The following is a 26975-nucleotide window of genomic DNA, read 5'->3' as shown; positions in this document are numbered from 1 at the left end:
AGCAGGCCCCTCACGCCAGCCTCGGGCGCCGATACCAATATAAACGAAATGGTTGCGGCGGACCTGTTCCCTGCGCAGGCTGAAAACATTTGCAAAGCTTAGTCGTCCTACCGAGAAATTTTCGACTTCGACGATCACCCTTTGCCCTTTAGACCAGACGCTCGCGGTCAAGCATCGCATTCATACTGGCGTTGCTAAGCATATTTACCGACGACCATGCATATCGAGTTTCTGCGTCGGAACGCTGGCTAGTTCAAAGTGAACAAAATGCTCGATAAAAACATAATTTAGCCTTTGAGTCGCTGGGTGTCACCTGCGTTGTTGGTTAAGACGGAAGACAGCACGTGGCGCTTCTGTGTAGACTATGCTGTCATCTGAGCGAAATTGCTAAAAGTCTACCCGCTCCGATGAATTGACGACGCCCTTGGCTGCCTTCGTGGTTCCAGCTATTTCTCTTCTGTTGATCTTCGTTATGGATACTGGCAGATTCTGTTGACTATATGGACAAAGAAAAGACCGCGTTCATAACACCCGATGGCCTATACCAATTTCAAGTGATGCCCTTTGCATCACGCTACGCTCCGGCCACCTTTGAGCGTATGATGGACTCGTTACTCCAAGGTTATAAATGATCCACACGTCTCTGCTACCTCGACGACGTCATCGTCTTCTCACCAATGTTCGACACTCACCTTGAGCATCCAACAAATATATACTTGATGTTTTTTCGAAAGGCGAAGGTGCAACTCAACTCGTCAAAATGTCGTTTTAGAAGCCGCCAAATCACTGTCCTGGGCCATCTGGTCGACGCTTCCAGAGTACAGCGTGATCTCGGCAAAACTAGCGCTGTCCGAAGTTTTTTGGTTCTGAGGACAGCCGCAGACATTTGAAGTTTTGTAGGGCTATGCTCGTACTTTCGTTGCTTTGTTCAAGATTTTGCGGCGATTTATATACGACGCCTCCCTAATCTTTTAAAGAAAGGCGCACAATTCTCGTGGGGTACTTGATAAGCCGCCGCGCTTTCTCTCGTCCAGTCACCTCTTCTAACCTCACCACCCAACTTCGCCCACTTCGACCCTGATGCCCCAAGGAATCGCGTACGGATGCCAGCGGTCACGGCCAGGGGCGTAGCCGGGGGGGGGGGGGGGCGCTTATGGGGCTTCAGCCCCCCCCCCCCCCCTCCGAAATTCTTTCGTGCTGTCGTGCGCCGCCAACCAAAATAACCCCCGGCGCCGGAAATCGTGCTGGATTTAGACTAGAATGACCTTTTCATGCTCGAAAAGACATTTCAGCGCGAACATTGCGAAATCGGACTGGATTTCGCGGCAACGCCCATGCACAGGGAGTCACATAACGTAACGCAAGGAGCCCCTCCCGAGCACAAAGTTTCAAGGCCGTTTTAATGGCAAGCGGGCTCGTCGTGGCATCTCGCGGAGGCCGCGCAATTGACGGAGCGCATGATTTCAATTCTGGAACTCTATGGGTATGAAGTTCTCATAAACTGTTGATGGGAATGATTCATTGACATTTCCAAAGTCGTGCTTTAGATTTTCAATTCGGTAACATTGTGGGCTTAATGTTGTTATAAACATTTGAAGCCAAAGGTGCGTTGACTTTTCAAAAGTCCTACATCTGACCATACAACGAGACAAGCCAAATCAACACACTACCAGACAAGTTTATAAAGCACGCAGCGAGGTCCGATGAGACGAAGCGTTGTGGTGGTTCATTTGTGGCAGTATGCCACAGAAAAGAATATCAACATTTTTCTTTCACCTGCGCCAAAACATCCATGTCAAGGTACGAAAGCCAGCAAAGGTAACTACGTTCTTCATTATTTTTCTACTTTGACTTTCGTTCCTGAGAACACATTGCGCCTTCTCATTATTTTATTTATTTATTTATTTATTTATTTATTCATTTGTTCTCGCTACCCGCGGGCTGCCGGAACCAGCCAGAGCGCATGCGTTTGTCTCGTGTTGCTCCGATCCCCGTGCAGCGCACTTCGATGCGCGTTCGTTTTTCTCTGACCGAGCGGATTATCGTCTGACATTGTTTTGGACGCTTTCTGGCTAGCAGACGAAAAAAAGAAACAAATGCATGACCGCTCGCCGCCATCAGTGCGGGGACTCGACGGATTGCAACGTGTTCGCTTGAGCGGTATTTCTCCGGAAAATTAGGATACGATACCGCGCAGCATGCCTATGGTTATCTGTGGACCAATTGTCTCACGTTTTCTTCGATATTCCTTCGGTAGCCGCATTAGGTGCCCAAAGTAGGCATTCGATTATGGTCAACATGCCTTCCTTGCGTTTTTTTTTCCATTCCATGCCCCCGCCCGACAAGAGAAAAAAATACATTGTTGCGGCGCAGCAAATTGACGCATGGTGAAAGTTTGATTTTGTTACTTCTTTTGTGGAAAGTAATGGGCCACGGGACGCTTCAGTTGGCGGATGCTCATTATATTATTGTGGTAGCAATCATCTGGACCCTCCAGGCGCGTTCCTGCCGTCGGCGTCACCCTCATGTTCCGTATAAAGTTCAAGGGCGATAACATCGTGACCGCGTGCCGCATGCTGCATGTGCGAGTGAAAGCGTAAGGGGGGGTGGGGGGTGGCATGGGTTTGCCAACGATGGGGTGGCTCAATCTTGTGTGCGCAAGGGAGAAAAACAGGGGGGAAGCTCGCCGCCTCCTGTCGCGCGCGATACATCAGAGGGAGTCGAGGGAGGGGGGCTGTGATCTGTGAATCTGTGGTTGCGCAACATGTTTATTTGCCTTGTCTGACGCATTTTATATTGGCCTCGAGCTCCACCACTGGAAAAGCTGGTGCCACCGTCGGCGTGACGTGCTAGGAGGGATCACGTGGACATAGCGGCTGCGTCGGCTGCTTCGGGTGCGCCGAAGCGACGTGAAAACGAGTTTAAATTCCCTCGTACGCTGCGGTCCTCATTTAGTGGCGAAATTTTCCCGCATCGAGTGTCTCCTTTACAACGCTTGAAAGCACTACAAGAGGTAGTGGCTGCCTTTGAAGGCGCGCAACATGGTAGGCTACTGCTCGGTTCCGCAGGGCCGGACGCACGTAACGGAGGCCGGTGTCAGCCTTATTCACACGTAGCCGCAGGACAAGAAGCTGCGTGAAGCTTGGCTCGCGAAACATAAAACCGGCAAACAGTCATCGGCTACAACTCGGGTACGCAGCAAGCACAGACGCGAGGAAGATTTCTGCTACGGCGCCCGGTCTGCGATGTTCTGAAAACGCGCACTGAGACGCTCGCCCGAGTCTGCTGTCCGACTAATGTCATGACGGTTTGGTCTATGAACTTGTCGATGCTATAGATACTGGCAAGTTCAGTGGAGTGGAAAGGCAGTGGTAAGAAGCACATTTAAAAAAAGCATGGCATATGGTCATGTTTGTGTTATGAATTAATGCACTGGATTACAAAAAAAAAAGGAGCAGAGGGAAATTTCACGCTGAGAGCACCGATAAACATGCAGTGCGACGCAACTCGAGAAATAGCATTGAAAGATCAAAGAATTTAGAAGAAAAAAAAAAGATTCAATCGTCGCGACGGCACATCACCGTCCCCGTAGGCGTCGAAGTCTATACAATGAAATTATTTTGAACAGCTCTGATAGCGCCCACGCAACAATGGTTGCTTGTATACTGTCAAATGCTCATATTCTGCGGCCTAAAGCTCATGGCACGGTGCGAAAACGCGCGCGCGGAGAAAGCGAAACAGTGCGCGGAAAAGCATGCAGACGCGCAGTCGGTCGCTGCGAATCCGCGCGATCGCTGCATTGAGGCTTCGTTCTATTACACTCCATTTAGTTATACAAACACTATAAGAACATATTTCACATAGTTTGCTCTCAGCGTTTACCTACCTTTCACGCAAGAAGCCGGTTCGGAAGACTCCATCGCGGCGACCGCGCGCAGTGGCGTTCACTGAACGTATTCGGTAAAGAGATAGCGTCTGTAAACGATTGTGTACTTTCAGTTTGCCCAAGATTATTATTGAGACAGTAAGAAACTTCTCTCGTTTCGAAAGTACTTACAGAAATGTCCGGGAGAGCTCGCGCGTGGTGTTTTCAGTGAGCGCTGACAGCAAAACCTATGAGGAGCGCGCCACGTGATCCCTCATACTACGCCAGCGAGGCGCTTCCGATAGATGGCGACTCCGTAACTCCTCGCCGCCAATAGTCACTTTTTCTTAGATACGTAGATTTATTGGAGACTTATAGTTATATTGAAATATCTTGTTGCGAGGTTTTGTGTATACGTGCAGTGAACTTTGTTTCCAGTGACACTTTTTGCCTTCTATCAAGCTGTACCTTCGCATTTGCACATTCCATTGTATCTTCGCATTTCTAATGCACGAGGGCGAGTGAAATGAAAGTGAGCCAACCCACCCCGCCCAATAATGGTTCGGTTCATTATCTGCGAGGCATGCACATAGCACAGAGGCATCTCTCGTTTACGAAAGTGACACACAGGTGTGAGGATAAAAGTTCTTTAATGCTCTTGTACATAGGGTTGAACTCGGTTTCGTGGCATAATGGACACTCCGAAAGTGTCACAGCATGTTGTCGTGAGGTTTTTGAAAGCTGAAGATGTTTCGGAAAACGAAATTAGTCGCCGTGTGGCTGCCGTGTACGTTGAACATTGCATTTCATTGGCCACTGTGAAGCGTTATAGCAAACGGTTCCAAGAAGGACGTGAAAGTTGCGAATACGATCCAAGACCGTGCCAAAGCCACTGTGCAACCAACCCAACACAATTGCAAAGGCTAATTAGAAACGAACGGAGGATAAGCGTCGGTGAATTGGCAGGTCGTGTCCGTCATGGTTCGGGTCACACCACAATTCATGAACATCTCGGTTATCGGCTCTTGTGTGCGCAATGGGTGCCCAAGATTTTGAACCACAGCCAGATAACGGAGAGGTTCGGCGCTGCCCTGACTGATCTAATCCTGTATCACAATGGGGGTGACGACTTTTGTCTGCAATTGTGACCGGGAACGAATCATGGTGCCACTACTACGAGCCTGAAAGACTACGGCAAAGCTTACAGAGGAAACATTTCAATTCATAACCCCCTAGAAAAGCAAAGGCCATCATTTCTGCCGAAAAGGTGTTGACTTTTTTTCTGTCGTCAGGATCGAATTTGCTAAACCTAGAGAGACTCAATCGTTTCGGATATTGTAAAACGTCGGATCGGCTGCGTGTCGCAATCAAAAACAAATGACGTGGAAATTGAGGAATGGGGTCATCTTGCTCCACAATGTCCGCCCCCTCGTCGCTGATGTCGTTAACATAAAAGTGGCAAAGTTCAAGTGGGAAACGCTGCAACATTCGCCATACAGCCTAGACCTGTCGCCTTGTGACTTCCACGTTTTGGAGCATTTGAAAAAAACAGCTCGAAGGAGCCAGAATTGTGTTGGACGATGACGTGAAAGAGTCAGTTACAGACTTTTTGAAGCAGCAACCCAAGGAATCTTATGTGACGGAAATCACGCGGCTCATTAGTCAGTGGGTCAAATGTCTAAATGCTTATGGAGACTACTTTTAAATAAAGTACGCCGTTAGTCATATATTCGCATTGGCTGACTTTCATTTGACTCGCCCTCGTACATGTAGCAGAACTCCTTATTTTTATATTTATTTCATTTATTCCATACTGATAGCCTGGGTGGCAGGCCTTAAGCAGGAGTGAGCATACAGAATTTTTTGGCAAAATAGTTGCAACATATAACATCACGAAGACATGGTGAAAAAAAAAGAAATATAACTGAACAAAGAAAAAAAGCAGAAATAAACATGGCATTATCTATAATGAAGTGCATCATTATACAACCAACGCAATAAGAAAAATATCAGGTTTGGTGTCTGATCCCATTTATAAATAGTTCGACTGTTTCACATTTTACAACATCAGCTGGTAGACAACTCCATTCAAGGGTTCTCGGAAAAATAAATTTTTGAACGTATCAGTGGAATTTATAAAATCTGCAACTTTCTTAGAGTGACAAAAGCGCATTGTACATTCTGAGGATGGCGTTATATACGATGCCTTATCAATTCCAATTTTGTCATGAAAAACTAAACAAAAGAATGTTAGCCTTTCCGCACTTCTTCGTAGCCCTTGAAGTTCCGCTTTTTGTAAGACATGTGCTCTCTGTTGCGACTACAATTTCGGTGAAATTACAATACACGACCGATGACAGCTGCTCCTGCGCAATGCATTCTAACGAAGAACAGTGTCATTGAGATTTTTCCCTGGCCTTTGTATATGTACAAAAATGTAAACTAAGTTCTTGAACGACAGCGATAGAGAGATGCAAATGAGAGAAAAGCACGGAGGTTAACAAAGTTTCATTAAAATATTCGTCCTCAACTTGTTCATTTCATGGCCTTTACATGTTTCATATCATGCGGCATGCACTGCTTTGCTGGTTTCAAACTGATATAGTTCTAAAGTTCGTGTGATATTTTCTTTACGTATTAACTAGACAGAAAGCATGGAAGCATTGATATCAGTTATTTCGGGAACAATTTTTGAGACATACGAGTATAGTATTTTATGAAAAAATGCATATTTTACTCCTCTAGCTGGACAGTGCGTAGCGTTCAACTATTCGTTTGTTGCATCTTTCGCAATGGCAATGCAATTATTATTAATGTATTTGATCCCTCGACAAATTCTATGAGGCGGAGGCGGAGACGGACCGTGAGCGCCTCCCCCCCCCCCCCCCGAACGAAATTTCTGGCTACGCCGCTGGTCACGGCATATGCAGATGCTGTCCTAACCAAGTGTCATCATGGTCAGGATCACGTTATTGCCTATGCAAGCCGCCTACTATCACTGTCGTAGCGCAACTACTCAACTACGGTAAGGGAATGCCTTGCTGCTGTCTGACCGGTTGCGAAGTTCCGTGTATACGGTCGTCATTTTGATTGACGGACTTGTCGATGAGCCTCTTCGTCCTCCGCCACGCTAGTCTGTACCGACGTAATCATCATCTGGAAGGCTCTGATTTTCTACTTCTAATACCTAACACCTCTGCTCAACCGTTCTAGAACAGCTTCACGACGCACCAGCGGCGGGACACCTCGGCCTATCTACAACATATATGACCGAGTACGCCGCCGTTTTTTCTGGCCGGGTCTTGCCCGTTCCGTACGACGTTACGTCGCCGCTTGTGACCTAATGGGGCTTCAGCCCTACCCCCCCCCCCCCCAAGAAATTTTTTCATGCTGTCCATGCATCGCCGACCAAAGCAACTCCCGGCGACGGAAATCATTCTGGATTTAGTCTAGAATGTCTTTTTCACGCTCGAAAAGACATTTCACCGCGAAGATTGCGAACTAGGGCTGGTTTTCGCGGCAACGCCCATGCACCGGGAGTCGCATAACGCAAGCAACCCCATCCGAGCCCAAAGTTTCAACGGCGTTTTGATGGCGAATGGGCTCGCCGTGGCTTATCGCGCTGGCCGCGGAATCTACGGAGCGCATGGATGTCAATCCCGAAACTTTATGGGTATAAAGTTCCCATAAACTTTTGATGTGAAAGGTGCATTGACATTTCCCAACTTGGGCTTTAGATTTTCAGTTGCGGAACTCTGTGGGTTTAATGTTGTTTTAAACATTCGACGCCAAAGGTACATTACTTTTCTAAAATGTTACATCAGAACATACAATGAGACAAGCCAAATCAACACACTATCAGAGAAGTTGGCAAAGTACGCAACGAGGTCCGATGAGACGAAACGTTGTGGTGGTTCATTTGTGCCGTCACATCACATAGAAAAATCAACATTTTTTTTTTCACCTATGCCAAAGCATCCATGTCAAGACACTAAAGCCAGCCAAGGTAACTACGTTCTTATTGTTATTTTATACTTTGGCTTCTATTCGGGAAGACAGATTGAGCCTGTTCAATTTTGTTATCGCTACCCGCGGGCTATCAGAACCAGCCAGAGCGCATGCGTTTTTCTCGTGTTGCCCCGACCACCGCGCGGTGCCCTTCGGTGCGCGTTCCTTTTTCTCGGGCCGAGTGGCTTTTCGCCTGGCAGAGTTTGGGACGGTTTCTGGATGGCAGACGAGTAAACGAAACAATGGTCGCTCGTCGCCATCACTGTGGGGACTCGATGAATTGCACCGCGTTGGTTTGAGCGCAACCTGTCCGGAAAGTCTTGTCTCGCCGGTGTAAGATAGCGAGCAGTATGCGCATGGCTCTCGTTGGACGAAGCGCCTCACGTTTTCTTCGATATTCCCAAGGTAACCTCATTAGGTGCACAAAAGTAGGCAATCGATTGTGGCCAACATACTTTCCTTTGCGTTTGTTCATTTCGGTGACCCCGCCCCTCAAAAGGAAAAAAAATACATTGTTGCGGCGCAGCGAATTGTCGCATGGGGAAAGTTCGACTTTGTTACTTTTTCTTTTGCAGAAAGTAATGGGCCACGGGACGCTTCAGTTGCCGGATACTCTTATTATGTTATTGCGAGAGCAATTATTTATGGACACCCAGGCCAATTCCTGCCGTCGCCGTGGCCCTCATGTTTCGTATAATGTTCACGATGGTTGCAATGTGGGCTTGTTGGTAATGCATCTTCAAGGGTAGTACGGTAGCGCGATTAAAATACGGGAATGAAGAAGACACATATGGACACACACAGCGCTAACTCCATAAAGTCCATGGGCGATAACATCGTGATCACGCGCCGCATGCTGTTCGTGCGAGTGAAAGTATAGGAGGGGTTGGAATGGGTGAGCCAGCGATGGCGGCTTAGTCTTGCGCGCGCAAAGGAGAAAAGCGGGGAGCAAGCGCGCCGCCTTCCATCGCGCGCATCGGGGGGAGTGAATTGAATGGGGGCGGGTTCTATGATTCTGTGAATCTGAATGCGCAACATGTTTATTTGCCTTGTTTGATGCATTATATACAGTAACTTTTTCTTAAATACGTAGATTTATTGAAGAATTATTATCATAACATCATCATCATCATCATCATCACTATCGTCATCGTCATCATCATCATCATCAGCCTAGTTACGCCCACTGCAGAGCAAATGCCTCTCCCATACTGCTCCAACTACCCCGGTCATGTACTAATTGTGGCCATGTTGTCCCTGCAAACGTCTTAATGTCATCCGCCCACCTAAGTTCCTGCCACCCCCTGCTACGCTTCCCTTCCCTTGGAATCCAGCCCGTAACCCTTAATGACCATCGGTTATCTTCCCTTCTCATTACATGTCCGGCCCATGCCCATTTCTTTTTCTTGATATCAACTAAGATGCCATTTACCCATGTTTGTTCCCTCACCCAATCTGTACTTTTCTTATCCCTTAACGTTACACCCATCATTCTTTCCATAGCTCGTTGAGTCGTCCTCAATTTCAGCAGAACCCTTTTCGTAAGCCTCCAGATTTCTGCCCCATACGTGAGTACTGGTAGCACAGCTGTTATACACTTTCCTCTTGAGGGATAGTGGCAACCTGCTGTTCATGATTTGAGAATGCCTGCCAAACGCACCCCAGCCCATTCTTATTCTTCTGGTTATTTCAGTCTCATGGTCCGGATCTGTGGTCACTACCTGCCCTAAGTAGATGTATTCCCTTACCACTTCCAGTGCCTCGCTACCTATTGTAAACTGCTGTTCTCTTCCGAGACTGTTAAACATTACATTAGTTTTCTGCAGATTAATTTTCAGACCCACCCTTCTGCTTTGCCTCTCCAGGTCAGTGAGCATGCATTGCAATTGGTCTCCTGAGTTACTAAGCAAGGCAATATCATCAGCGAATCGCAAGTTGCTAAGGTATTCTACATCAACTTTTATCCCCAATTCTTCCCACTCCAGGTCTCGGAATACCTCCTGTAAACATGCTGTGAATAGCATTGGAGAGATCGTATCTCCCTGTCTGACGCCTTTCTTTATTGGGATTTTGTTTTTTTCTTTGTAAAGGACTACGGTGGCTGTGGAGCCGCTATAGATATCTTCCAGTATTTTTACATATGGCTCATCTACACCCTGATTCCGTAGTGCCTTCATGACTGCTGAGGTTTCGACTGAATCAAACGCTTTTTCGTAATCAATGAAGGCTATATATAAGGGTTGGTTATATTCCGCACATTTCTCTATCACCTGATTGATAGTGTGAATATGGTCTATTGTTTAGTAGCCTTTACGGAATCCTGCCTGGTCCTTTGGTTGACAGAAGTCTAAGGTATTCCTGATTCTATTTGCGATTACCTTAGTAAATACTTTGTAGGCAACGGACAGTAAGCTGATCGGTCTATAATTTTTCAAGTCTTTGGCGTCCCCTTTCCTATGGGTTAGGATTATGTTAGCGTTTTTCCAAGATTCCCGTACGTTCGAGGTCATGAGGCATTGTGTGTATAGGGTGGCCAGTCTTTTTAGGACAGTGTTCCCACCATCCTTCAACAAATCTGCTGTTACCTGATCCTCGCCAGCTGCCTTCCCCCTTTGCATAGCTCCCAAGGCGTTCTTTACCTCTTCCGGCGTTACTTGTGGGATTTCGAGTTCCTCTAGACTATTCTCTCTCACCTTATCGTCGTGGGTGTTACTGGCACTGTATAAATCTCTATAGAACTCCTCAGCCACTTGAACTATCTCATCCATATTAGTAACGATATTGCCGGCTTTGTCTCTTAACGCATACATCTGATTCTTGCCTATTCCTAGGGTCTTCTTCACTGTTTTTAGGCTTCCTCCGTTCCTGAGAGCCTGCTCAATTCTATCCATATTATAGTTCTTTATGTCAGCTATCTTACGCTTGTTCAATAACGTAGAAAGTTCTGCCAGTTCTATTCTAGCTGTAGGGTTAGAGGCTTTCATACATTGGTGTTTCTTGATCAGATCTTTCGTCTAGCTTACTGGTTTCCTGTCTAAAGGCGTTACCACCGACTTCTATTGCGCACTCTTTAATGATGCCCATAAGATTGTCGTTCATTGCTTCAACACTAAGGTCCTCTTCCTGAGTTAAAGCCGAATACCTGTTCTGTAGCTTGATCCGGAATTCCTCTATTTTCCCTCTTACCGCTAACTCATTTATTGGCTTCTTATGTACCAGTTTCTTCCGTTCCCTCCTCAAGTCTCGGCTAATTAGAGTTCTTACCATCCTATGGTCACTGCAGTGCGCCTTGCCGAGCACGTCAACATCTTGTATAATGCCAGGGTTCGCGCAGAGTGTGAAGTCGATTTCATTTCTAGTCTCACCATTCGGGCTCCCCCACGTCCGCTTTCGGCTAACCCGCTTGCGGAAAAAGGTATTCATTATCCGCATATTATTCTGTTCTGCAAACTCTACTAATAACTCTCCTCTGCTATTCCTAGAGCCCATGCCATATTCCTCCGCTGACTTGTCTCCAGCCTGCTTCTTGCCTACCCTGGCATTGAAGTCGCCCATCAGTATAGGGTATTTTGTTTTGACTTCACCCTTCGCCGATTCCACGTCTTCATAAAAGCTTTCGACTTCCTGGTCATCATGACTGGATGTAGGGGCATAGACTTGTACTACCTTCAATTTGTACTTCTTATTAAGTTTCACAACAAGACCTGCCACCCTCTCGTTAATGCTATAGAATTCCTGTATGTTACACGCTATTTCCCTATTAATCAGGAATCCGACTCCAAGTTCTCTTCTCTCCGCTAAGCCCCGGTAGCACAGTACGTGCCCGCTTTTTACCACTGTATATGCTTCTTTTGGCCTCCTAACTTCACTGAGCCCTATTATATCCCATTTACTACCCTCTAATTCCTCCAATAACACTGCTAGACTCGCCTCACTAGATAACGTTCTAACGTTAAACGTTGCCAGGTTCAGATTCCAATGGCGGCCTGTCCGGAGCCAGGTATTCTTAGCACCCTCTGCTGCGTCACAGATCTGACCGCCGCCTGGTTAGTTGCTTCGCGGCTGCTGGAGACTGAGGGCCGGGGTTTGATTGTTGTATTCATATAGGAGGTTGTGGCCAAGTACTGCACCAGGGTGGCGAATCCTGCTCTGGTGAGAGAGTGCGTTACCGGTTCTGGTCACCGGGATCAGGCCGCACTCCAGGCCTGTTTGTGCAAATTTTCTCAACACACGGCTTTTTTTGGTATTTTTCGGTGGAGAATTGCGTGGCACCGGGATTTGAACCATGGTCTTCTTGCACTGGAGGCGGATACTCTACCGCCCCCGCAGGAGTTAAATTAAAAATGAAATTATGGGGTTTTACGTGCTAAAACCACTTTCTGATTATGAGGCACACCGTAGTGGAGGACTCCGGAAATTTCGACCACCTGGGGTTCTTTAAGGTGCACCTAAATCTAAGTACACGGGTGTTTTCGCATTTCGCCCCCATCGAAATGCGGCCGCCGTGGCCAGGATTCGATCCCGCGACCTCGTGCTCAGCAGTCTAGCACCATAGCCACTGAGCAACCACGGCGGGTCCCGCAGGCGTTGTACGCCTCATTTAACCTACAGTGGTGCCTTATTTGATCAGTCAAGGTGGACCAATCTGAGCTCGGTTATACCGCACGGATGGCACTCGGCTAAACAACCTGGCATTAATGATATGCACATGTGTGGCCATACATAATTGAGGATATATACAATTTTTTAGGAGGATTCCCGTACAGTGGTAAACTAAAAGAAAAGACATTAAAAAGGGGGAAAAAAGGGAAACAAAAAGGGAAGAGAACAGGTGATTTGAACTCGTGACCCTTGGATGTTGCCCGGAAAGATAGCTCAGTCGGTTGGTTCGTCAGGCCCCAGGTTAAATTGAAGCGCCATAGCACCTGCTGAGAGCCTCATACGTGGAAAGGGACTGAAAGGTGCCTGGTGGTGGTCTCGTGCGGACGCTGCCCTCTCGGTGAGCGCATATTCCCCTCATCTTTTAAAAGGTTCAATACTTACAAGCATTTGTCTCGCAAACCATACTTAGTTCAAGGGAATTTTCCACGTCGCAATAATTTCTCTCATCGTATTCGAGTGCTGACTGCCGTGCTATCGTTTGTTAACGAAGCTTTCCCTCAAGTCTAAATATTTTAAGGCAGTTTGTCGTTTGCGTATCATGGCCGCGCACGCTTATATCGCCGTCCGTTTCGCTACCGCGGGGGTGCTTTAAAACCACGGCGCTGCAATTTTGCTTCAGAAACTTTCTTTTCCTTTCTTCTTCTCCTCCCTTAAACTGGCTCTCTTAACTACTACACGCAGAGACAAAGCAACAGCGCTCGCATTCGATCCCATAAATGAGATGAATATATATATATATATATATATATATATATATATATATATATATATATATATATATATATATATATATATATATATATATATAATTAGCAGTCATAGCACTCGTAGTACAGCCCTCTGGGCCGCTCTTTTTTTTTGAAGACTTATACGTATATTTAAATATCTGGTTGCAAGGATTTGTGTATACGTGCAGTGAGCTTTGCTTCCAGTGACACTTTTTTGCCCTTTATCAAGCTTTGTCTTCGCATTTGTATATTCCATTGTATTTTTGTGTTTCTAATGTACGAGGGTGAGTCAAATGAAAGTGAGCATACCCAAACCGCACAATTATGGTTCCGTTCATTACCTGAGAGGCATGCGCGTAGCATACAGGCATCTCTCATTTACAAAAGTGACACGCGTCAGGATAAATGTTCTTTAATGCTCTCATACACTGGGTTCAACATGGTTGCGTGACGTGACATGAGTTGAGCAACGTGGTGTTGTGAGGTTTTTGACAACTGAAGGTGTTTCCTTAAAAGAAATTAGTCGCCGTATGGTTGCCGTGTACGCTGAACATTGCATTTCATTGGCCACTGTGAAACGTTGGAGCAAATGGTTCAAAGAAGGACGTGAAAGTGGCAAAGACGATCGAAGACCGGGCCAAAGTCACTGTACACTCACCCCAACACAACTGCTAAGGTTGATGAGCTGATTAGACAAGAACGGAGGATAAGCATCGACGAACTGGCAGAGCATGTGAACATTAGCCACGCTTCTGTTCACACCATTATTCATGAACATCTCGGTTGTCGGCTCTTGTGTGCGCGATGGATGCCCAAGATTTTGAACCACCGCCAGAAGACGGAGAATTTCGGCGCTGCCTTCACTCATCTGATTTGGTATGACAGTGAGGGCGATGACTTCTTGTTTGCAATTGTGATCGGGGCCGAACCATGGTGCCGCGATTACGAGCCTGAAACACGATGGCAAAGCTTACAGTGCAAACATTCGAATTCGCCAGCCCCAAAGAAAGCAAAGACCACAATTTCCGCCGGAAAGGTGTTGTTGACTTCTTTTTAGATCGTAAGGGGTCATTACTGATAGAATTTACCAAATATTGAGAGAGTATCAATTGTTTTCGATATTGTGAAATGCCTGATCGTCTGCGTATCGCAATCAAGAACAAACGTCGTGGAAAATCGAGGAATAGGGTCATCTTGTTCCATGACAATGACCGACCCCACGTCGCCGATGTGGTTAATACAAAACTGGCAAAGTTCAAGTGGGAAACGGTCTGACGCTGCAACATCCGCCATACAGCTCAGACCTGTCGCCTTGCCACTTCCACATTTTGGGGCAACTGAAAAAAAAGCTTAAGGGAATCAGATTTGTGATGAACGATGATGTGAAAGAGTCAGTTGCAGATGTTTTGAAGAAGCAACCCAAGGAGTTTTATGGGACGGGAATCATGCGACTCGTCAGTCAATAGGACAAATGTCTAGACTACTTTTAAATAAAGTACCCCATTTGTCATACGGTCGCATTGGCTGACTTTCGTTTGAATGGCCCTCGTATATTTTGCAGAACTCCTGCGTTTTATACGTGCTCTCTGTTGCGACTACAATTTTGGTGCAATCAATAACGATACACGACCGGGGACAGCTGCTCCTGCATGATTTATTGGAACAAATGACAGCGTTATTGAGATTTTTCACTGGCCGTTGCATATGTACAAGAATGTAAACAACGTTCTTGAATGACAAAGTTTCATTACCATATTTGTCCTCAACTTGTTCATTTCATGGCCTTTACATTTTTCGTATCAACGGCATGCACTGCTTTGCTGGTTTTGAACGGATATAGTTCTAAAATTCGTGTGATATTTTCTTTACTTTTTAAATAGACAAAAGATATGGAAGCATTGATATCAGTTGATTTGGGTGCAATTTTAGGCACGATCTTTGGCGCCTAAGAGAATACTCTTTTATGAAAAAACAAATATTTGGCTTGTAGTGACAGTGCGTAGTGTTCTAGAAATCGTTTGCAGCATCTTTGGCAATGGCAATGCAGTATGTATTTGATCCATGAATTCATCTATTTGATCCTTCGACAAATTGTTTAAGTGGAAGCTTTAGCTCGCGCCCAACTCCAACATGGCCTATTCAAATACATGTAAAACGCAGAAGTGCTTTTCTGAGATAACCCCTGGATCGCTTTTAATAAAATTTGTTGCATTTGAGAGAGAAGGTTAAATTCTAGTGTCTGTTGGAAACGACATTTCGATTTAGGGCCTGAATTTTCTTTAAAATATTTTGAAAAATTCGGAAGTTCGAAAGATATAGAAGCACGATGTTTACAGATTAGTAGCTCTGCATCAAGAACAGATATTGCGGTTCTGTAAACGGCACCTATTATAACAGTCAAAGCGGACAAATTTGGTACGTCAATTGGTATCTTACGTGAATTTGTTACGTTGTGTACAAGCGTTCTGCAAAAGCCGTATTTCCATAGTGATAAATTGTGTGATAATCATTTATAACATAGCAATTTTGTCCGTTGCAGATGTACTATTAGTAGCAATTCACAGAATTTTGATATCATTTTTTGTTGTTGAGTTACAGAGATTTAAACTTGATAGTTCTGTTTTCTGAAAATTTGCTATATATGCCAAATTTTAATAAGAAATTGAACCTAAATAAAAAATTCAGAACCAGCAGTCATTAGAGTTTGAGTTTTTCATTGAAATGCAACAAACCTCGCCAAGTTTGGTGCAGTGGTTGCGGAGAAAAGGGAATTCTCCTTCTACACGTATTTAGATACGAGCACCCGAGCTACCTTAAGGAGGAGGCCGAGCTGCAACGTGAGCCCTCCCCCCGGACGAAATTTCTGGCTACGCCACTGGCGCTATGACCTCCGTCACCGTGATCTCCATCTTTCGCCCCGTACCCTCGTGTTGTTTTGCTCACCATCTCTTAAAGTTGGTCTTTGTGACAACCATGGAGGAAGGAAACTGAGGAGAGGCCCTATACCCCCTCCGCCCACTAGGAGAAAAGTGTGGAGGAAATGACGTAGTAGGTTCTCCTCTTTCTTGCTGTTTTTTTTATTTCTTTGCTGTAGCGGCCATGCCTTTCGGGCCACAATGGCGGCTTTGTTCAGGTTCTGTGCGCTCACACGTGTTCCTCCGTAGGTTTCGTACCGTGGCAAAGGTGCCGTGCGGGCAGGTTTGCGTTGTCTCCGTGTTTTGTTGCGCTGTGTTTTCTGGACCGTGCTCTACCGGATGTTGCTGTGGCCAGGTGGGACAGGAGGAACTAAAGTTCGTGAAATGAACGCGCATGCAACGCTGTACGCAATGTACCGCGCCACGGCAATGGCTACGGACGAAGGAATATTCGCGGGAAATGTGGCCCTTTTTCGCGGAATCGTGCTAACGTGCTAACGATTGCTTAGTATTGCTGCGGGGCGCGCGAGTCCGAGCAGCACGGTTGCGCGGCGCGGCGTGGTTTCGCGAGAAATGTAAACAAGAGAGGATAGCTGGCCCGATAGGCGGAGCAACGCCATAAGCAACGCGAACTTCCGGCTTCACTTTAGCTTCACAAAGAGTGACGTCAGGGCCTCTCCTTAGTTTCGTTCCTCCGTGGTGCAACCTACTCTTCGATTACACAGGCCCACATCACGTTCTCCACCTAGTGACCGATGTCACTCATGAAATCGATCTAGCCACACCCACTACGTCCTCAGCTATGAACAAGTGCGTTCACAATTGAACACTGAACAAGTGAAGACGTGATCAATGAACAAGTGCGTGGACACTTTCGCTGGTCGTCACCAGCCAAATTGCCGACGTAGCCAGACTCAAATCCTACAACTCTCCACGCACCTTAGATGACCTACGTGTCTACTTGTGTATCTTTTTAGGGTGACCGCTGAACGGGGCCCGCATGTATCGGAAGTTTCTCCAATGTTATCGCTGGCTTTTATCTGATGTCTGTTGTCACCGAAGCTAGTGTAATCTAATCCCATGTGCGACGCGAATTGTGTAAAACTTTCGGAAGACACGCGGGACGCGCCATGTATGGGCTCCTCCTTCGAAGTTCACAGCGACCGGACATTTAGACTTGAGGCTCTCAACATGGCCACCATCGTATCTGGGAAGGTGGGCCGCCCATTTTGAGCCCACCCGGTTGTCACTATCCCGCCCGGCTCGGATTTTTCGGCCTTTTCTCCGTCTCCTTGGCGCACGCCGAAGCTGCGCCTGTTTTAGGCCTAGAGTCCGTGGCCCCCACAGCCCACTCAGCCATGGAATGCGAAGTAAACAGCACTGACATCGACCCCGCCGAAGCCCTAAACGGGGAATGGGAGACTATCCTGCGTCTGCGCAAACAGTACCGCCCGGCGACTGCCACTCACTACTCTCCCCAAACGGAACCCAAGGGCGGCGACGGCCGTTCAACCGCCGAGATATCCCTAGCGGCGGCGCCGCCAGCTGCGCAGCGCCAGCTGCGTACGCGACACGCGCCGCTCCCGCATCTCCCGCGGGGAGACTTATACAAATACAAATGCCTTTATTTCCATAAACGTACAATTTATGGGGGATTTAAGGAAAAAGTTGCTCGCAGCAACTTGACGGGCCTTAAACCCGGTCTGAGGGCAGCAGCAGAAGGCACAGGCACTGACTTAGAACCGACAAAACAATACATAAGCGAAAAAAAAGCACTGACATCGAAATCGTAGTCCGACCACGCGGCGGTTTGGACGTAACCAAGGAGACCCCCTCAAACGCTCTTCGCAGCAATCTGTGACGCGACGAAAATCCATCTACAGGAAGCGCTCGCTCAACACCAGGTGCGGCTGCATCTAACAAACAATACCTTGACGATCAGCACTTCAGAGGAGGCTCGAGCTCGGGCTTATGCCCAAATAACGTCAATCCGCATCGGTACGAACGCAACTGATGTCACCGCATACCTCGCTCCGCCCGATGATGCCGTGAGGGGCGTCATTCACATGGCCCACAGTGGTGAGTCGCACTGTGAAATCCTGAAAGGACTTGTTCCCTTCAATCCTCAACTACCAGTTATTGACGCTCGGCCCTTTGGGAAAGAGCGATCCATTATTATCACTTTCGCCACCGGCCCCCTGCCCAAAGCTGTCCTCTTTTGGGCGGGTATTCACACTTGCTTTCCTAATCGACCCAAAATGGAGGCTTGCTACAACTGCCGCCGTATCAGACACCGCCAGGATGTCTGTCCCGCCCCAACTAGCGGATGTTGCCACAACTGCGATGACAAGCACACGCCAACGGAGCCCTAACCTGTACACCCAAGTGCATCGTCTGTGGGGACGGGCATCATACTGGGAATATTCAATGTAAGTAGCGGTACGCCCGCCCGCCACCAGGCACTCAGCCAACCACCGGACGCCAGTCAAGAACCCGGGAGCAGAAGCCAGCCCCGCGAAAGTCATCGCGCAGTGCAGTCATTGCATCGCGCAGTGCGCAGTTCGGGAGACTCCATCGCGGCGACCACGCGCAGTGGCGTTCACTGTACGTATTAGGTAAAGAGATAGCGTCTGTAAACGATTGTGTACTTTCAGTTTGCCTAAGATTATTATTTAGACAGTAAGAAACTTCTCTCGTTTCGAAAGTACTTACAGAAATGAACGGGAGAGCTCGCGCGTGGTGTTTTCAGTGAGCGCTGACAGCAAAACCTATGAGGAGCGCGCCGCGTGATCCCTCATACTACGCCAGCGAGGCGCTTCCGATAGATGGCGACTCCGTAACTCCTCTTCGCCAATAGTATAAGCGATCACGCCAAGAACGAACACGCCACGGCGCCACCATCGCGCTCTCTCAAATGTCCCTAAATGATTCTGTCCCTAGGCACCTAGGATCAGGTCATGTGAGGGATTCTTGTGCGACAATTAGACGCACGCGCGGGAGAGTGAGCGCGAATTCTGGCGTCACTCGGGGCACTCTCGCCGTCAGCGTGCGGAGCTAGTGTTCCTGTATATGCTCCCGCAGGGAGCAGAGTTGCGCATAACTTTTCCGGCGCCGCTCGCACCGCTATTGGCCGAGCGCGAAAAATGACGTCAAATGATCCGCGCCGCAGCGAAGCCAACTTTACGGGCGCATCGCCGACTCATACGAACTCGTCGTTTCCGTCAGTTCCATCGCCATTGCAATCAGAAGACCGTTGATCGTGCGTTCAGAGGAGCAGCTGCGGGTTTCAGGTACGGTATTCGACGATGTGAAGACAAGGACCTTGGTGAAGTGATACGAAACACATCGTACTGGCACTTGTATTCCAGTATGACGGGGTGCAGCGCACCATACTGCACAAACCTCACGGAAGGTGGTAAAGCGCTCTACGCGGTGCCAGTGGAACAAAACTTGTCGTCCAATTAAACATATATATACTGGAAATCTACGTTGTGCTTTGGTGAATGCTGTTTCCTGTGGGCGGGAGTGGAGTGAATGCACTGTTGAATTACGTAAAATTTCCTTGCCTCTGATGCGATAGGTCACAAAGCTTTGTAACTTGGCCTTTGGCCAAAGCCTGCTTCAGTGATTTCATTGACTTGATACAGTGTCTTCAACTACTGGGTCTTCTCTGAGTGGTGAGAGATCAAGAAAAATGTGTTGTCATATGACAGTCTGCACTGTGTGAATAATTACTCTACAAGTTTGCCATCTTGATGTGATTAGTGCAATAAAATTATCCTGTTGTTACTCTTAATAGCTTGTTGCCTTTCCAGTTTCTTTGAATTCAGCCCCCAAGGTTCCAAGAAGCAGCACCCTTGGCCTGCTGCCAGCAGCCGTTCATGCATTCCCTTGTATGAAATAAATTTGATCTAGAAGCTCTTGCATCTTGAATCTTTTTCTACTTGCAGACTTGCTGCTACTAAATAGCTGATTAGTCTGTGCACGGTATGAATTAATCGTAAAAGTAAGCTTTGCTTAAAATGTGCGCATGTGAACATTTTAAATGCGCTTAAATCTGTGTCTGCACCGCATGTATCGAAAACGTGCAGCTGTTGTGAACGATGGTTAGTGATAAATGACGCTCTGTTAACTGTCACTGACATAACTGCAGGCACGATAGCTCTCTTGGCGACGTTCATTAATCGGCTGGTTTCGGCAGCCAAAATGCGCTAAGTGTCCACCTTACGTGTGTGAAGTTTTCTTTGAACACTCTTTAAAACATTTCTTGCCTTCTGACCGTGATAAGACAACTTCATATGCATGCTGAAAATCATTGCACCGCTTTTTGTGGCGACGTACTGCGCGTTTGCGAGCGAACTTCGGAGCTATTCGAGCCACGGGAGTATTTTATTTTGGGGAATCGAAGGCGGTCCTACCCCCTATTTGTACGTTCGTGCGTGTGTTTGTATATGCGTGTTTACATAGGTGTACATACAAAGTTTCGGTTGGTTGGAAGCCCACCCCCTCAGGCTGCACGAATGACTCGTTCGAGCGTAGCCTGTATTAAGCAGTGCCCTTTGCTAAGCGCCTGCGAACAATTGGCGCTTGTAGCTCGCGACCACTAGAGAAAAAGGCGGAACACCGCGTGGCATTTGGCTCCTGCGCGCGCGAGGAGTGGCTTCGCTGCAGAGCTGGAGCACGGCGGCGGACCTATGCTCAACTCTGCTCCCTGCGGGAGCATATACAGGAACACTAGCTCATTTGGCTCACCAGCGACCCCTGGAACATCGGTGGACCAGCTTAAAAGGAAGCCCAGCAGCCGCGCGCAACTCAGTGGGCTCGGTAGCATGGCCGGTGCACTATGACTTACTTCATACTGTTGTTCGTACAGGTTGGTAACAAATGGTGTTTTCGTGCTTGCGTTAAAAGCAATGATGTCTGTCTGGTAGTGCTGCCGAGCCCACAGTGCGCACTGCTTTGTTGTTTGGAATCATTTCGCGTCATTCTCATGGTATTGCAACGAAGTGGTGACGTAGAGCAAAATCCGGGCCCCGATAAACTAGATGAAATATTGCGGGCTGTAACTGAAATCCGAACTTCGCACTCGACCTTAGAAACTGGTCCAGCAAATGTGCAGCAGAGGCTTTCACAAATTGAAGCGACACTCTCGTCACTCAGGCAATATCACCAGAAAGTTGATGAGTGTGAGGCAACTGTGCACGCTTTGCGCAGTGAAGTTGCCCAAATGACTAGAAAAATTGATGAGCTGGAAAATAGGAGCCGCCGCAATAACCTCGTCATATCTGGCGTGAAAGAGCACGATAAGAAAAATCATGCAGCCTTGGAATCGTTTGTAACAAAAGATATACTGCATAATATTCTAGACGTTCAGGTCAGAACTGTGGAACGCGTACACCGAATTGGCTTAAAAAAGCCTGGTCGAGATCAACCAATCATACTACGCTTTTATGACTTTACCGAAAAAATGACAGTTCTTCGCAACTGTTTCAAATTGAAAGGAAAGAAAATTTCAATTTCTGAAGACTTTTCCGCTGACATTCGTGAAATACGCAAAAAGCTATGGCAAGCCACGGCAGGTAGTCGGGATAACGACGATAAAGTCAGCCTACATTTTGACAAATTAAGGATTAATAAAGACCTGTACGTCTGGAATAATGATAAGAAAAAAAAATGGAGCCATTGCACCTCTCGAAGCCCCACGTGACAGCGAACGCTAGCACCTCCAATGAATGACAAACAGAGTACTGCACGGCTGACGTTACTGTGCTTTAATGCGAGAAGCATTGTCAATAAACTTGAAAAATTTGAGGAACTGCTGCTGTTGTATGGCCCAGATGTAATCGTAATTACAGAGACGTGGTTGAACTCAGATATACATGATTCTGAGGTGGTTCCTCCCTCCTATGCATTTCTGCGCACAGATCGGGACGGTCGTGGTGGAGGCGTTGCTATTGCTGTTAAGCGGCATTTGTTTGTCCAACGAGAAACCGGCATTACTGATCATGAGAGTGTCTGGTGTACAATAAAGGTCAATGATGTCAATTTACTAATAGGTGGTGTTTACAGGCGACCAGGCGCTCCGGACCTTGTAGAACTGTACGACTTCTTATATAAGCACACCAACCAAAGAACGAAATTAATTCTAGCTGGAGACTTTAACTTAGGGGGCATTGATTGGGATACCTTGTTCATCGGCAATAAAGAAGTCAAAAGTTGTGATCTTCTTTTTGATATCATGCAGACTTTCTCGCTAGCTCAACTTGTACATGAACCAACACGCGTTCAAGGGCAAGTGTGCTCAGTGCTAGACCTTGTCTTTGTGTCCACATCTTTAACCCCTGAGGTTAGCATAGAAACGGGTATATCCGACCATAAAATGATTTTATTGACGGTTGACGATCTTGGCACGCGTGCAAGGCCCTCTAGTACTGACACCATAATTTTGGTTAAGGATTACACAAGGGCTAATGATGAAAGCATCATTGATTTTTTAGGAATTATGGAAGATGATTTTGACGATGGTACGTTGGACGCCAACGACCTATGGTTAAAATTTAAAAATGGGATTTCGCACTGTGAAAGTAATTTTATTCCTACCAAGCTTAAAAAGATAAAGCGGAGGTCGCCGTGGATTACAAGAACTATCAGACACCTCAAAAGAAGGGTTCAAGGGATGCGCAAGAGAAAACATAATCCCACTATGGTTAGTCAGCTTTCACGAGAATTGAAAGAAAGGTTAAGAAGCGCGAGAGATAACTTTTTTCTAATACTTTACTTGAGTTCATGACAAATCAGCCTCGGAAATTCTGGCGGTATCTGTCAAAAGTGGAAAGTCCTCCAATCAAATTGGAAATTGCCGGTATAGTGGTTGAGGATGCGCGCACCATCACTAGCTCATTCAATACTTATTTTCAGTCGGTATTCTCCCTTGCCCACGCCCCTAATATGCCCTTATCAGAGTATGACTCTGCAATGCCTGAAATCCTGATAACAGAGTCCGGCATTTTGAATTTGCTGCTACAGATAGACGTTAAAAAATCGCCTGGCCCTGATAATTTATCAAGCACTTTCCTCAAGCGATACGCGGGTCAGTTGTCCCCCTTCCTGCATAAAATTTTCAGTGCATCACTTGAAACGGCAGTGCTTCCCGCGGACTGGCTGTGCGCAAAGGTCGTGCCAATTCATAAAGGTGGGAACAAGCAGCTTCTTGACACATGCAGGCCAATATCCCTAACCAGCACATGTTGCAAACTAATGGAACATATAATAAATAAAGCTATCGTAACTTATCTGGAAGAAAATAACCTATTATACTTCAGACAACCCGGCTTCAGGCAAGGGCTTTCAACTGTGACTAAGCTTTTGGAAGTTATACACGACTTTGCTGTAACAATCGATTCAAGACTGCAAGCTGACCCAATTTTTGTCGATTTTTCGAAGGCATTCGACCCCGTTCCATACAGCTTACTAATATTCAAACTCAAATCAATTGGTATTAATCCCAAGACTATTTCATGGATCGAAGCCTACCTCTCGAATCGGTCCCAGTTTGTTTGCGCGAAAAATACTGAATCGGACTATCTTGATGTTCTTTCTGGTGTGCCACAGGGATCGGTTCTGGGGCCCAACTCTTTTTCTTTTATATATTAACGACTTGTATACATGTATGGAACTAGGTGTTACAATAAGGCTTTTTGCGGACGAGTGCGTCATATACACAACTGTTAAAACAGCCGATAAACAGACAAAACTTAATAAGTCTCTACGAGACATTGTTGCCTGGTGCGAAAATGGGGCATGCAAATTAACACACAGAAAACCAGGTGTATGACTGTAATACGTATGAAAGAGCCCTTAAATTTCACATATAAACTAAAACTTCGTTGGAACGAGTAGACTCAGTCAAATATCTAGGTGTCACAATAACAAGATCGCTGGAATGGGACGTACATATCAATAGTGTTTGCGCACGCGCGTTCAAACATCTCGGATTTTTACGAAGAAAGCTAGCAACAGCCCCCACCTCGGTGAAATTAACTGCTTATAAAACTCTGGTTAGGCCGATATTAGAACACGGCAGCATAGTATGGAACCCGCATCAAAAGTATTTAAACTTGGCATTAGAAAAGATACAAAGCAGGGCGCTCCGATTCATATACACAAAGTATTCAAGGTACGACAGCGTAACTGCTCTTCGCACACAGGCAGGCATACCGACACTTGCTGGTCGGAGGAGGTTGGCCTGTTTGAAGTTCCTTTACCTTCTTTACCATGACCTGATAAACTTAACAAAATCCGACTACTTGGTGCCCCCCGGACGTCACTCCAGTCGAACTAACCATGATAAATGTATCAGACCATCCTTTTCGCTTTGCGGCACACTAAAATACTCATTTTTTCCTTCAACAATACATCTGTGGAATTCCCTGCCAAGTGACATCGTTTGCTCACAATCTGTGCATTCATTCGTGTCGACACTCGAATTGCACTTCGAGTCATTATCGGATTGATGACCGCATTGTGGTCGTCTTGGTTGAGAGTTCCTCAAAAGTTATCAATGACGTATTGCCATGCCCCAACTTCTTTCACACGCCGGTGTCCATACCTTCTTTCGTACTTCTCTGTGCTTGGTTCTTCCGCACGCCTTATAATATACATTACACTTGATACTGTTTGTACATTACACGGCACACCCAAATGCATTTTTTCCTGTATTAACTGCTTCTTACACTTTACATGGCGTACGCATTGTATAGGTTGTTTTTGTTTCCTTGTATTGACTTATTGCTGGCATGGCGCGTCGATTGTAACCATTGCTTTCTTTGTTTGAGTTTGCTGCAAACCCCCTGTATAACAAAGCGCCTGTACTGTTTGTATGTCCACTCCTGTATGAGCCTCTCAAGGCTTACAATATTGATAAATAAAAATAAAACAAAATAAAATGCGAAGCCTGTACTTCCCATCATTCCCATGTACGCAGCGCTCAGGAGAACCCCCGTAGACGCTAGCGCCACATTTTCCTCTAGGGTATTTATTTAGAAACTCTATGACTACAGCAAAGAAATAAAAAACAGCAAGAATAAGGAGAACCTACTACATTTCCTCACTTTTCTCCTAGCCCGCGGAGGGGGTAGGGCTAGGGTTGCTAGAATGGGTTGGTGTGAAGACCGAACCCTAGAGGCTGGCCCCGAAACGCGTTCCTGCCTCGTGACGGTGCTGCAGGCAAGGGCACCGTAAAGCCCCTTAAACAACGTTAAGTAGCGACACTCTCCTCCTCCACCTTCACTCATCCCGTTTCTCCTCTCTTTCACCCTCCCTCCTCAACCGTGGCGCCGCCTACACGAGCGTAGCAACGACGCCAACATGCGCTCCTCGCCACTCCGTAGACGTTTCTCGAGCAAAAATGGCGCTGATGCATGGCGCGAAGACCCACGTGATGCTATTAGGCCAATAGCGACGCGGCGTCGGCCTCGGCCAGAGCGTGCGAGGAGGAGGCGGCATTCTTCAAAGCGTGGCAGTACTTTACGACGTTCAAGGGGCTTTAGGGCACCGTAATTTCTCGCAGCGTCAGCATACACTCTAAAAAAAAGTTTGCACCCTTCGGGGTGTATATCTGCCACGGAACGATAATCGTCATCTGCCTTGATGCGTTTCCTTTCTTGAAAACGCCACGCCCGCTACTTTCCTGTCGGGAATGCTATGTCATGCTGATAACGCGCAGGCCGCTCGTTACTGGAAAGTACCGGGCTCGCAGCGTTAATGAAAGGAAACGCCTCAAAGCAGATGGTGATTATCGTTGTGTGGCAGATATACACCCCGAAGGGTGCAAACTTTTTTTAGAGTGCACCTCCGGGCGGACAAATGATTTGTCGCGCTTTAGTTTTTCCGCTTCAATGCTTTCGATGCTCACAAGTATTTTTTTCAGGCTTGTAGATACCGAGGCAATTTAATGGAGTGTTTCACAGCTCTCGTTGCACGTAAAAACTGCAAGCACCGACCGCTAAGCCGATACAGCGAGGAGGGCTTTTGCATCCGCCTTTTGCCGAGGTTGGCGCGCTTATGTCAAGCCGAAAGTACGGTTCATAGGAATCACCGTGAAGGAGAGCGTGTTGGAACGACTTTGAACGTGTCGCCCGCACACTAGTCACATATTTGCGATTTTAATAGCACTTTAAAGGGAGGAAGTTAGTGCAATATATCAGCAATGTGGTAAAAAAATTCTAAAAAGTACAAAACGCTGATGACCTAACACGAGTTTATTGCAAATAGCACTAGCGCTGGATTAAGGGGGGGGGGGGCTAAGGGGGCTGCGGCCCAGGGCCTCACCTAGGACAATAGAAGAAGGGGGCCCATTTATTCTAACCTGCTTAGTATACGGAACCATGGGCAATGGAACTTCGACCGACATGTATGAAGCGAGAAAACCACCCCGCCTAATGTAACAGCATGCGTTTAGCCTGATCATTCGGGGAGAGCTTGTCGAGCTGCAAAAACAGGAATCCCCCGCCAACCCTGCGGGGCCCTCTTATGAAGCGAGGTGTGTTTGCTTGGAAGAGTTTTCGTGGTTTCCTGTCAGTCTGTCTGTCCAGTGCTGTCTGGAGAGGAGGGGCAAGGGGGAAACACCTAAAACATGTAATGTACGTGGGATGAGGGCCTAAATCTCCCTTGCCCCTTTGTCACCACCATGCCCCCCTCCACCTCTCAAATAGTTCCACCGATGTCCTTCTCATAGAAAGGATGTGCTGCAGTACCCAACAGTGCTTCCTATTCGACTTTTCTTTACCGTGATGGTAA

The sequence above is a fragment of the Dermacentor albipictus genome, chromosome 3, assembly GCF_038994185.2.
Source record: "Dermacentor albipictus isolate Rhodes 1998 colony chromosome 3, USDA_Dalb.pri_finalv2, whole genome shotgun sequence".
NCBI classification, from domain to species: domain Eukaryota; kingdom Metazoa; phylum Arthropoda; class Arachnida; order Ixodida; family Ixodidae; genus Dermacentor; species Dermacentor albipictus.
Note: the sequence above shows the minus strand (reverse complement) of the source record.